General features: G+C 42.8%; 1 pseudogene; it reads left to right on the top strand.

Annotated features, from left to right (window-relative positions):
- The first annotated feature begins 540 nt into the window (after window positions 1-540).
- On the top strand, window positions 541-14,107 carry LOC129558964 (G2/mitotic-specific cyclin-B2 pseudogene; annotated as a pseudogene).
- The last annotated feature ends 324 nt before the right edge of the window (window positions 14,108-14,431 follow it).

Genomic DNA, 14,431 nt, shown 5'->3' on the forward strand with positions numbered 1-14,431 from the left:
TTTCTGGCTACTTTGAGTCCTAAGAATTTATGTTTCCCTTCTTTTCTGCCCAAGGAGATAGACCATTTAGTGAGGTGAATAATGTTGATAATATTAATAATAATCCCTTATTATAACTTTCAAATTAAGTTGTCCTCCACATTTTGATATGTATAGCTCCCCTAGACTTCATCCATTATCCGATGGAAATATACACTGCCTTCATTTTCTAGATCGGGAAGCTGAGGCTCAGAAAGGCCAGGTTACTTGCCCAAGTCACACTGTTTGTAAAAGGCCAGATTAGCACCCTGGAATTCTGTTTCTCCAGCTTTCTTTTGCTGACCTCACAGTGCCATAGAAACAATTACTGCATTAAAGGTCTTCCATATGCAGATGTGAGCACACTCTGAAGTTTAAACTTTCTGGGCCATGCCCCAGAGTCTGTCTGCACTAAGTTATAAAAGCTCATCTGCTCAGCAAGTACCACTTGCCACAGGCTTCCAGCTCCCAAAGACCAGGCTAAATGTAGCCAGGGACTGCCACTAGATCTCTCCTAGGTCAATGGTCAGCAAACACAGTGGTCCAAAATGGCCACCCCCTCCTCCACCCCCAAATGCTGGCCACTGGAACATCTCGGCCATACCTCCTCTTTCCCAAGAGTGGGTGAGCCGAGTCCTCACTCCTGGGCCACAAAGCAGGACAGAAGTGGAAGGCTTGGAATGTCAAATTCCACAAAGAACAGTTTAAATTATTGACAGAAAAAAAAAATGAGATTGGGAAATGAATTAAAAGGACCGCTCAGAGCAGGGGCCCCTGCTTAAAGGAAAAGAAGTCTGTGGAAGGCACTCTGAGTAGTCTTTAAGCACATCAAGAGATGTGCTACTGTGGATGATTTACACTCATATTTTCCCATCTGTATCATAGGTAAAGAAAGGTAAGAGCTCCCTTGTATCAGGCAAATTTTAGGTCAAGTGTGAATAAGGACTTCACAACTGCAGGAGTGAATGAGAGTACAGAATGCCCACCCTCCCTCACCCCACTCCCCACCCTGAGAGTTTCAGAGTGGCATTTGCAATCCCTAGTATCAAATCAGTTAAGGGCAAATCACCTCGCACTGAGTTAAAGGTGTAGCCCAGTTGACCTCTACATAGATCTCCCTTCCCTATTTGAAATTATGTTGCTACCTTAAATCATAGTAATGTCTTATATTTGACAATTCTGGAAGGTAGTCTGGGAGGCAATTACCATCTCCAGTTTATAGATGAATGAGAACCTTACAGGACAAGCTATGGAGAACCATGCCTCTTAAACAGCTGAAATCTCAGCTCTAAGCAGCTCAATTGACAAGGTCTGAGTCCTTGTGCCAATCATTGAGAAAGCCCAGGGAAGCCCTTCCACAGACACTCTGGGATTGGAATTGGACAACTGCACAGCCAGAGCAGCCAAGAGTGAGAAATCACAGTGACACCCCTTATCTGGCCGGAGCTGCCTGTAGATAAGGTAGAAAATAGTGCACGTCACAGCAACTTCCTGGGTTTGTGTTCAGACAACGGTTCCCCTCAGTCCCATTAAAAATGACTCGTCATGAAATGCTCCTTTCTTCCTTTCTGTTGGCTCCTTTCTGTTCTTTGCTCTCTTCCTCTGCCTGAGACTTGACAGTCCTCACCTCTCACCTTTCACTGCAGGGCAAAGAAACCACTTGACACGATGACAGGTTGTGGGGAAAGCCCTCGTCCCCCCTGCAATCTCCCACTTTCAAGAGCTAATGTTCCCAAAAGGAAGAGTAGTCTTATGTGTGTATTGGCTGGTCAAATCTCTAGCGACTTGGTGGGAATTATTTTACCACAATGTCTCCCTTTGCACCAGGAGTGATGCATCTAGTCAACAACTACGCTAGGCATAGAGACATGCAGCCCCAGGCTTCATGGCATTGGTGATCTGGTACAGGGTTTCCCACTCTGCAGCCTGACCCGCCCATGACAACCTCACTTGTCATTTTCTATGGGTGCTGCAGTGTGTGAGCGTTGGTCTGGTGGACCTACAGCAGTCAAATCCAAGACTCCGGCAGGGAGGAAAGAAAGGCATTGAAAGGGGAAGACCTCAGACCAGAGAAGTGGACGCCTTGAAGACCAAAGTTACTTCACAGTATGCCTAGAATTTACCCCATTCACTGGCACGACTGCCACCCTAGTTACATAGACACTCACCACAACCCAACCAAAGAATTTCTATAAACTGCCTTGTAATGGCAACTGAAGTAGGATTCGGAGACCTTATGACCACCTACCTACTTCAGTTTCCTAGCCAGCTCTTTCGCTTTTGTCCTGGTCCTCTTGAGATGTGGGAGGTGAGGTGGCCCAAGACCACACAGTATATGAAAACAGAGTGGATGAGAAATCACATCAGGAACCAAGGTGTCTAGATGTGAATCCTGGCCCATCACCTACCAAACCTGTGACCATAGGTAGACCATTGCCGACCTCTCCTTCTCTGTACAATGTATATATCTGAACAGTCCCTGTATTGTTGCAGTCTACCAAAGAGTAAATCAGACAATGCAAGGATATGCTCAGTAGCTGACACATAGTAATTGTTCAACAATATTAGTAGCCAAGTCTGGAGCTCTTGTCTTTTGTTTTGTTTTGCTTTTCCTTGCCAATTACCCTTTGTGTCATTGGGAAGAGGCTGAGATATTTATGACTCACTTCCTGATCTAGGGGAAAGAAAGATCCTTTGAAACGTCACCAGAAATGCACTTTGTTCTTGCTGCAGACTCAGATGAACACAATTTTGATACTTCCCCACTCTAAGACTCGTGCCTGGTTTAGAGAAAAGCAGACCCCAAATCTGAGGTCTCACCCATCATCTCTCAAGACCAACTTCTTAAATAAAATCACAGAAGTATCCTCTTTTTTAAATGCAACTTTGACATCAGACTAGCCCAAAAGATACAGTGCTCTGGTCTTAGTGACATGATTCTTACCACACTAGCGATCCTTGCAAAGAAAAGATATGAAAGTCTCACTCTTCCACAGAAGGGCTTGAGTAGAATTGAAGATTGTGCAGTTCAGCGGAGACTTGCTATATAATATCTGAAATCACTAGACATTTGAAAGCAGAAATGTCTTTCTCCTTTGAGTATTGCATCCTAACTGCCATCTAGAGATGATTTATATGTGCTCATCCTTATTACAGACTACACATAATAAAGGCATGATAGAAATCATATCTGCATAGATTCAGGCAGCTCTGGGAGAGAGCCTGCCAGTTTTGTTTGACAAGACACTCAATCAAGCAAAAAGATTTAAAATATTCCAGGAGGATCCCATTGCCTGCTCAAGACTGTATATTTTTATCCAGATAACAGAAATCCTAATTGAGCACAACATTAGTACTCATTTTTCGTAACTCCTTGCAATAGGACGTGCCAAAGGAAAATTACAAAAACTCTTTGTTTTCATGAGCTAGGATTTTGAAGAGGAAGAGTTTGCCATGCCATGATTCCCATAAACTCAGGCATCACCCTTCATTTGGGTGCTTCTAAGCAGAAAGTGAGGACTTCTGTGGCCATCATACTCAGAAAGAACCAAACCCTGGGCTGAATTTTCCCCTATATTTTTGACTCACTGGGTGAAAACTTTCCTTTGGGACTTCTCCACATGTTTCAATCCCTTTTAAAGTGCTCCTTGCACTTAGATTTATAGCACGGTCTGGAACAGGGGGAGGTGAGTGAGACACTCACTCACCCAGGTGTAAAATTTAAGGAGGCACCAAAAACCCAGGGATCAAAATAGGTAATATTTTAATGCAACACTTTCGATGATTCAAATGAAAGCCAAAAAAAAAAAAACCCATGGAAAATAAAAGATCAGAGTTTCAGAATTTCAAATAAAACAAGACACCAAGTGTGCACTTGTACAACACTGCCTCACATACCGGACTCTAACCCCAGCCCTGGCCACCAAAAGATTTATTTACAAAAAATGGTGGCTGATCTGCAAGTCATATTGTGTTGATTTTATTTTTAATATTGCTTTAAGATATTATTTATCTTGATCCCTGCATATTTTGATGCCTTTTTAAATATCGACGGGAAGAAAACGACTTAGCTGTCTGGTCCAGCCTCAATATGTAGACAAAGATGCTGAAACCCATAAGGAAATTTAAAAACTCCAAATTTACTCATTCAGTTACCTCCTCTTTTCATGGCATCCAATCGCACCAAACACTTTCACTCCGCACTAAGGATGAACAGGGGAAGTAGGTGGGGGAACCAACATCTCATCTTCTAAAAAGAATCTCTTTCCTAGCCATTACAAAAGCTGACAGATTGATAAAACATTTAAAGGCGTAATGTTCAAACAGAGAAAAAAATTAAAAATGTAATAATCAAGTTAAATGTAACTGTTTTAAAACATAATTCTTCTGAGAGACGAGTTTTATGTTGGACCAGCATTTGAAGTAGCAGTAGTCATTATTAACGGGAACCTCTGAGAGAGAAGATTTAAATCACCAAAGTAATAAAAGCCGAACAAGGACTAGCACCTTGAAAGGCACTTGGAGAGAAGATTGCATACAAATGCAATTAAAACGATGCTTATAAAATACTAAGATGTTAATTGGGTTCAGTCCCAGAAGCCCCAGCAGTACAGTATGTCAGAAGTTAGCTGGTTTGAAGTTTAAAAAGAGTAGTTTAATTTGTACACCTTGTCCTAATTACAGAGCTTTCTGCAGCCTGCGTATCTGTATGCTTTATTGTAGCTTGGAGCTTTGTAAAACAAACACACACACCAGTTAATTGGGTTATTGCGATGGAAAATTGGGCTACAGAACAGCAACCTCTCTTGCGGGTGTGCCTTTACAGCTGGTAATGAATGCTCCAGCCACGCCAGGGAACCCTGATTTGTAAGGTGTGCCATTTACAGCTTGGTGATTCTGTTGGTCTGAGGAATAGGAGGTGATGCCATGAAAACAAAGAATCACACCAGATTATGTTCCCTCACGACCACGCTCCCACCCCAGCTGGCTTGTTCAGAACCTTTCGCACTGCCATCACCCTCTGTCCCTGGTCCCTGCCCTTTCAAACATCCCAGCCCGTCTGAAGGCCACTTTCTCACACCAAAGCCCTAGGCCCCCGGGATGGAGCAAGGACAGCGGCTCCTTCAGTAGCCCTGTTTTTAGAGCACCTGCAGGGAGACCTTGTGAGGTGGTGGTTTTTCTCCTAACCAGCAAATAAATACGATAAGCTATCAAAATAGGATCATTAAATCGGATTAGAAGTGAGTGTGGCTGAATCATTTTCCAAGAGTCCAACGAAACATGCCTCTCACCATGTAGGGTTTTGACCATTGCGCACCTGGTACTACAAGCTTTCTTCATGAAGGAGGCCATATGACTGTGATATATTGTGAGTTTACAGTCTCTTTTAGTCACTCTACTGTCCCCTTCTACCTCTAGCTGCTAAACATGAATCCAAAATGAAGTGAGATGAGTGTGTTGGGACTTTTATTTCTGTGCCAACTAAATTATTCATCTCTGGGAGGTTCAGAAGCAAGCAATAGGGTAGCAGACATTTGTGGAAAATAGCAAATGCAAGATTCCTAGGCTGGATCCCAGCTTATGGAAAATACAGAAGGGCCCCCTCAGTCTTTGACCATGAGCAACAAAGAAATATCATCTTCTGCCACAGCCCAGAGCAGTATTTCACATGGAGTCCATTGCCTAGTCTAGCCCAGGGTAACCACCCAGGACAAACTCAGACCATCAATATCTGACTCCAACTTCCCCTCCTCCTGGGTTCAGGGGTTCATGGTTCCTCACTGGAAGGAAAGTAATCTGATCAAGAAAGCCACTCTAAGAAACTGATGTCTGAAAATTTCCTCCAACCAAGAGTATTTGCAGTTTCAAAAAGAATCACCATGGGTAGGCCATTCTTTACAGAGATAAGAGAAGGAAGGTTTGGGGAGCCAGGGCCCTCACACAAGAGCCCATTTATCATGCTGAATGGACTTTAAAACTCTCCGGACAACCAGGATAGGCTTTTCAACGTGCTGGGTGCTATAAAGAACCTCAGAGCACATGGTCTCTCTTGTCAATGAACTGATATTTTGGAGAGGCAAAGCCCACACCTGGCTCTCAGGGCTGGTCTGGAGGGTGAGTGGAGTTGAGAACAATTTGTAAGTTGCTATAGCAACTTTGTATGGTGTTAGGGTAATTATCTACACCAACAATTTCCCTGGACCTGAAAATCTGGAATTAAAAATGTTTACTTTGGACTAGTCAAAATCCTAAAGGGAAACTTCCCCTGTCCCAGAGCCTGGATTTTAACTAAGCCTGGCCATGCTTGCTGCCACTTAGCATCCGGGAGATGTGGAGCAGAGGCTCAGCTGTGTGAGTAATCTTGGCCCACCATTTAGCAGCTGTGTGGCCTGGGGCACATTCCTTTTGCACTCTCTGCCTCAGTGTCCCCATCTGTAAGCCAAAGACAATTACATAACCTTTCTCATGGGATTCTTAGGAGGCTTCAAGGTGATAATTCAGGTAAAAACACTTAAAACACTGCTGGGAACATAGCAAGCACTAAAGAAATGTTACCAATTATAATTATTACTATGAATATGATGTGTGTTTTGCAGATGAGGAATTGAAGCTCAGAGAAGTTGAGTAATATGTTCAGGGTCTCTGTCTCTCTCTCTGTCTCTCTCTCTCTCTCTGTCTCTCTCTCTCTCTCTCTCTCACACACACACACACACTTAGATGGAAGACAGAAACTCAAATTCAAACCCAGGAATTCTGACCCCAAAGCCCAAGAGCTTAATCATTACAGAGGGCAAGCGTTTCTGAAAGGATGCCTCCTTACAACCCAGGACTTATTTCTTCAATCTGGGTCTTTTCCAGCCCATAAACTGGAAGAAAAGAGGGAAATGGGGACATTTGAGAACACCGTGGTGCCTGAGAGGCGAATCTGAGGAAAGAATAAACTTGCAGATCTTAAATTCCAGCGTCACCATGGGCATACCACCCATTTCACAATTTCCCCCAGATGGGTCCCAACCCTGGGAATCAGACCTAAGGACAGAAGCAAGGACAAATCCCTGGTGCAAAGCTGCTATGGTTGCTGCTTAAAATTGACTCTGAAGTTGTGTTAAGTAGCAAGAAAGCGTCAGCAAACCCAGCCTCCCTGACTCCAACAAGCCTGCGGCAGGCAGGTTATTATTATTATTTATTATTTGTTGATGGATATTCAAAGCCATCAGTCAGGTCTTCCCTCAGGCCAGGAAACCAAGGAGCAAAGGCAGAAGAAAATCCCGCACTTGGTTCCCAGAGCTGCTTGGGAACTGAGAGTTATTAAACTACACTTTGCTATTGCTATCAGCTCTGTGGGGTGCTTGACCCTACATCTGACTTCAGGATTCTGCTGTCCCTACAGCACAGGCAACAGAAAGTCTTACAAATTGCAAAGAGGGACGCTAGGGATGAACGGTGAGGAAGTGGTGAGAAGGAAGAAGATGCTGGGGCTGGTGGAAATGGCGATTTTGTGCCCTTGTTTTGTATGCTCTCTGCCTTAACCTTTCATTACTCCATAACCACTGGACCCAACAAGACCTGAACATGAAGAAATTGCCCAAGGAAGCATGGATGGAGCTATCAATGGCAATAAAAGTTCATGGAATAAGGAGAGAAAGACTTATTTGCTACATCATGTCACAAGGGTGAATATTGACCATATCCCTCACTGGGGGTGTTCGAACTTTTTTTGACCTTGACTGTGCCTCAGAGTTAAAAATACATTTTGCAATATGCCTCAGACCTCCATGCACTCACTCATATGTGTGCAAAAAAAAATGCAAAATTTTCACTTGAATCAATACTCACTTTTACCACACAGGATGTCCTCTGATATTTTCTACCTTATAATTCTCTGTTTTTTTAAAAATCTTGGTGAAGACCCACAAAATTAACTTCATACCCACCATAGACCTTGGAAGTAAGAATCCTCTCAGAATGAAGTCAGGGAACCGACAGTTTTGACAAGCACCCCAGTGGTTCTCTTGCACACGAGATTATGCCTTCGACACTCAGCTGCCTCAACTTGCCTTCTCAAGAAACACCTATATATAAAATAGATAACTAATAAGAACCTACTGTATAGCACAGGGAACTCTTTTCAAGACTCTGTAGTGACCTATATGGAAGTAGAATCTAAGAAAGAGTAGATATATGTGTATGTATAACTGACTCACTTTGCTATACAGCAGAAATTCACACAACATTGTAAATCATCTATACTCCAATAAAAAATTAACTAGAAAATAAAGACAATTCAACTAAAGAGAAAACAAGAAACTATTGAAATCATCCAGGAATTCTCAAAGTCTGGAGGTGGCCAGTTTCATAACGCTGAGTCTTGGTCCGTGATGATAAGTCTGGAGGTGGCCAGTTTCATAACGCTGAGTCTTGGTCCGTGATGTCTACTTTTACATGGCACCTTGGCTAGGCTATGGTGTCCAGTAGTCTGGTCAAGCACTAATCTAGGTGCTGCTGTGTAGGCATTTCATAAATGTGATTAACTATTACAATCAGTTGGCTTTAACTAAAGTCGATTGCACTTTATGAGTGGAACTCATCCAATCAGTTGAGGGCCTTAAGAGCAAAGATTGAGAAGACTGAGATTTTTGGAAAAAGAACTTCTGACTCCTGAGCTGCCAGCCTGCCCTACGTATTACAGACTTACCAGCCCTCATAATCTCATGAGCCAGTTCCTTAAAATAAATCTTTTATATATTGTATGCATGTGAATGTATATGTATATATATTATATATGCATATTTATATATGAATATATGCATTTATATGTTCATATATGCATATATATATATAAGCATATATATTTAAAACTCTTATTGATTCCTCCTAGAGGTTTGGTTTCTCTGGAGAATCCTGACTGATACAAAATCTAAAGTCACATTTACTATTAAACTTAATGTGAAAAAGAGAGTATTTATACTCTGGTAACAATTAGAAATTGAAACTAAAGGGAAGGAAGAATAGATTCAGAGACCCAGTAATAGATCTGTAATCTAGGTGAGAAACAAGCCCCTGAGCTTGGGGAGTGGGAATGGAGAGAAAAGAGGGTATGTTCCCAAGGCATTTATGAGCTATATTCCATGGGAATTAACTGTCTATTTGTTACAGAGGTTGAAGGAGAAGAAGGAGTACAAAACTACAGCCATAGTTTTGACTTGTTGAGTAGAAATACTAAACAGAGTGAGAAGTTTGTGGAGGAAAGACAATGAATTGAAATGTATACATATTACATCTGTGATCTTGCAAAACTCTGCATGTGAAGATACCTAGTAGGCATCTATACAGCAGTGTGTATGCATGTGTGTCTGATTTTAGAATCAGATCCAATCTAGATAGAGATTTTGGAGTCATTCATATATTGTATATGAATAAATAGTATTTATTCATGTTGTATATCTATAAATAGTATTTGAAGAGATGGGAGAGACATGTATATTAATAAAGACACAAACTGTCTGGAGGGTATTTATTGGCTCATATGCTTAAAAAGTACCAAGATATGCTGGCATTAGATACAGCTGGGTAAAGATGTCCAAATGTTCAAACATCCAAATGTTACCACCAGTAATCTGTCTCTCTCCATCTCCACCTTTTATCTCTGCTTCTCCCCTGTCTAGGTGAGGAAATGGATACCAGCCCCTCCTGGCTGACATAATACAAGTTTCAGTTCAGTTCAGTCGCTCAGTCGTGTCAGACTCTTTGCAACCCCATGAATCACGCACACCAGGCCTCCCTGTCCATCACCAACTCCCGAGTTCACTCAAGCTCATGCCATCGAGTCGGTGATGCCATCCAGCCATCTCATCCTCTGTCATCCCCGTCTCTTCCCACCCCCAATCCGTCCCAGGATCAGAGTCTTTTCCAGTGAGTCAACTCGTCGCATGAGGTGGCCAAAGTATTGCAGTTTCAGCTTTAGCATAAGTCCTTCCCAGGATTGATCTCCTTTAGAATGGACTGGTTGGATCTCCTTGCAGTCCAAGGGACTCTCAAGAGTCTTCTCCAGCACCACAGTTCAAAAGTATCAATTCTTCGGCGATCAGCTTTCTTCACAGTTCAACTCTCACATCCATACATGACCACGGGAAAAACCATAGCCTTGACTGGATGGACCTTTGTTGGCAAAGTAATGTCTCTGCTTTTTAATATACTATCTAGATTGATCATAACTTTCCTTCCAAGGAGTAAGCGTCTTTTAATTTCATGGCTGCAATCAGCATCTGCAGTGATTTTGGAGCACAAAAAAATAAAGTCTGACACTGTTTCCACTAATTCCCCATCTATTTCCCATGAAGTGATGGGACCAGATGCCATGATCTTTGCTTTCTGAATGTTGAGCTTCAAGCCAACTTTTCACTCTCCTCTTCCACTTTCATCAAGAGGCCTTTGAGTTCCTCTTCACTTTCTGCCATAAGGGTGGTGTCATCTGCATATCTGAGGTTATTGATATTTCTCCCGGCAATCTTGATTTCAGCTTGTGCTTCTTCCAGCCCAGCGTTCCTCATGATGTACTCTGCATATAAGTTAAATAAGCAGGGTGACAATATACAACCTTGACGTACTCCTTTTCCTATTTGGAACCAGTCTGTTGTTCCATGTCCAGTTCTAACTGTTGCTTCCTGACCTGCATACAGGTTTCTCAAGAGGCAGGTCAGGTGGTCTGGTATTCCCATCTCTTTCAGAATGTTCCACAGTTTATTGTGATCCACACAGTCAAAGGCTTTGGCATAGTTAATGAAGCAGAAATAGATGTTTTTCTGGAACTCTCTTGCTTTCTCCATGATCCAGCAGATGTTGGCAATTTGATCTCTGGTGCCTCTGCCTTTTCTAAAACCTGCTTGAACATCTGAAGTTCACGGTTCACGTATTGCTGAAGCCTGGCTTGGAGAATTTTGAGCATGACTTTACTAGTGTGTGAGATGAGTGCAATTGTGCAGTAGTTTGAGCACTCTTTGGCATTGCCTTTCTTTGGGATTGGAATGAAGACTGACCTTTTCCAGTCCTGTGGCCACTGCTGAGTTTTCCAAATCTGCTGGCATATTGAGTGCAGCACTTTCACAGCATCATCTTTCAGGATTTGAAATAGCTCAATTGGAATTCCATCACCCCACTAGCTTTGTTCATAGTGATGCTCTCTAAGGCCCACTTAACTTCCCATTCCAGGATGTCTGGCTCCAGGTGAGTGATCGCGCCATCGTGATTATCTTGGTCTGGAAGATCTTTTTTGTACAGTTCTCCTGTGTGTTCTTGCCACCTCTTCTTAATATCTTCTGCTTCTGTTAGGTCCATACCATTTCTGTCCTTTATCAAGCCCATCTTTGCACGAAATGTTCCCTTAGACCATCTCTTTCCAAATAGTTCAAGCAAAAGTTCCATGGCTGAAAGTTTGGGCTGTTCCCCCAGGTATTTCATGGTTTACATCTCCTCATTTGGGTCTCAACTCAACCATCAGTTTCCAGAGAAGATTTTCTGACCACACTGTCTAAGATAGCTCCCTACCTTAGTCAATCATCTCACCTTTATTCTACTTTGTCACTACCTGATATTATCTTGTTATTTAATTTATGTATTTAATTATTTATTACCTGTCTGTATAACTAGAATATAAGCTCCATGAGCTCAGAGATAATTTTGGTCCTTTTCACACTGTGGATTTCCAGTCTCTAAAACAGCACCTTCTGGCACATATTAGGTGTTCATTTAATATGTCCTGAATTAGTAGGCTCTGAAGACGCTTACTCCTTGGAAGGAAAGTTATGACCAACCTAGATAGCATATTAAAAAGCAGAGACATTACTTTGCCAACAAAGTCCTTCTAGTCAAGGCTATGGTTTTTCCCGTGGTCATGTATGGATGTGAGAGTTGGACTGTGAAGAAAGCTGATCGCCGAAGAATTGATGCTTTTGAACTGTGGTGCTGGAGAAGACTCTTGAGAGTCCCTTGGACTGCAAGGAGATCCAACCAGTCCATTCTAAAGGAGATCGATCCTGGGTGTTCATTGGAAGGACTGATGCTAAAGCTGAAACTGCAATACTTTGGCCACCTCATGCGACGAGTTGACTCACTGGAAAAGAGTCTGATGCTGGGAAGGATTGGGGGTGGGAGGAGACGGGGACGACAGAGAATGAGATGGCTGGATGGATGGCATCACCGACTCAATGGACATGAGTTTGAGTGAACTTCGGGAGTTGGTGATGGACAGGGAGGCCTGGCGTGCTGTGATTCATGGGGTCGCAAAGAGTCGGTCACAACTGAGCGACTAAACTGAACTGAACTGAACTGATGGTGGTGAAAGTATTTACACCAAAGAAGTATTACAAATTAGGGCTTCTTCCCACCCTGAATTCTGGTTGTTATTTACCGGTACATCAGAATCACATATGCCAAGAGACGTACAGGTTTTGTTCATCCTACCAAAAAAAATCAATCCGCTTTTACTAAAGGAAGGGTGGATGGATACTGGGGGAACAGCTGATGACTGCCATAATAAAGTTGACTAGGAAGAATTTATAAAACAAACAGAGGGATATATCAAAGACAAAATCTTGTAATACCCAACACTAAAAGGAGAGGTGCAAGAAGAGGAAGCTACAAAGAACATAGTGAGAAGAGGCAACCAGAAATAATAAAATCAAGTCTATGGTGTTAAAGAAGTCAAGGAAAAATAGAATTTCAAGGAGGAATAAATGGTCCATTCTACCTTATGCTGCAGAGATCAAGGTAGCTTAAGATAGTCATTAAAAGCTAGGGTCTTGGCATTCCCAATGACGCAGTGGATGCTAGTGTTCTCTGTGTCTAGTCTGCATCCTTCCCTGGCGGGGCTGCCACTCTTGCCTGTCCATTTCCTCATGGTGCTGTTCTGATGCCCGACAGCACGCACCAATTTAGAGAATAATGACACAGGAGTTAATTCTAAACCTAAAAGTCATGTGACTATCAGGCGGGCAGTTTTAGAAGAAATTGGAAATCGGGTTACAACCCATGCCACACAAGCAGCTCAGAAAGCCCAGAACACTAAAGTGCCTGTTCCACCCACCAAAACAACAAATGTCAACAAGCACCCAAAACCTACTGCTTCTGTGAAACCAGTGTAGATGGAAGTGTTGGGTCCAAAGGGTCCTTCTCCCACACCTCAGGACATCTCCATTAAGGAAGAGAACCTCTGCCAAGCTTTCTCTGATGCCTTGCTCTACAAAATTGAGGATATTGATACTGAGGACTGGGAGAACCCTCAGCTCTGCAGCGACTATGTGAAGGATATCTACCAGTATCTAAGGCCGCTTGAGGTGCTGCCATCTATAAACCCACATTTCTTAGATGGGAGAGATATAAATAGCCGCACGTGTGCCATCCTGGTGGACTGGCTGGTACAAGTGCACTCCAAGTTCAGGCTGCTTCAGGAAACGCTGTACACGTGTATTGCCATCATGGACCGATATTTACAGGCTCAGCCAGTCTCTCCTAAGAAGTTTCAGCTGGTTGGCATTATGGCACTGCTCTTGGCTTCCAAGTATGAGGAAATGTTTTCTCCAAACATCGAAGACTTTGTTTACATCACCAACAATGCTTACACCAGTTCTCAAATTTGAGAAATGTAAACTCTGATTTTGAAAGAACTGAAACTTGAGCTGAGTTGACCGTTGCCGCTACATTTCTAAGGCGGGCATCAAAAGCCGGGAATGTCGATGTTGAATAGCACACCTCAGCTGAATCCTTGACGGAGCTGACTCTCGTTGACTATGACATGGTGCACCATCACCGTTCTAAGGGGGCGGCAGGCACTTCCTGCCTGTCCCAGAAGGTTCTAGGCCAAGGAAAATGGAACTTAAAGCAGCAGTATTACACCGGCTACACACAGAGCGAGGTGCTGAAGGTCATGCAGCACATGGCCAAAATCATCATGCGCGTCAACAAGAACATGACCATGTCCACCACCATCAAGAATAAGTATGCAAGTAGCAAACTCCTGAAGATCAGCACGATTCCTCAGCTGAACACAAAAGCCTTCCAGGAGCTTGCCTCACCTCTGTTGGGACAGTCCTAGGCCCCAGGGCCCTGGGGAGGAGTGTGTCATCTGTGCACTTTGTCTTGCCGATCTGCAATTCCTGAGTTTGTATATAGTCCTCTGGTCTATCTCATGAAGCCTCTTCTCAGACCAGTTTTCTAAATGTACATTGAAGAAAAATAAAGCTATTGATTTTCTTAAGGTAAAAAAAAAAAAAAAGCTAGGGTCTTTACTTGATTGATAAGATGGCAAGATTCTGACATCCACTGGTCCACATTTCTCTATTTAGATTTAATGTATCTAAAAAGTCACTGAATAAGGAGATTTTACCTTGCTTTACAAGACACCTCTTTTTCTTAACTA

The sequence above is a fragment of the Moschus berezovskii genome, chromosome 8 (genome assembly GCF_049115385.1).
Source record: "Moschus berezovskii isolate FMDL1 chromosome 8, NW_MosBer_1.0, whole genome shotgun sequence".
NCBI lineage: Eukaryota > Metazoa > Chordata > Mammalia > Artiodactyla > Moschidae > Moschus > Moschus berezovskii.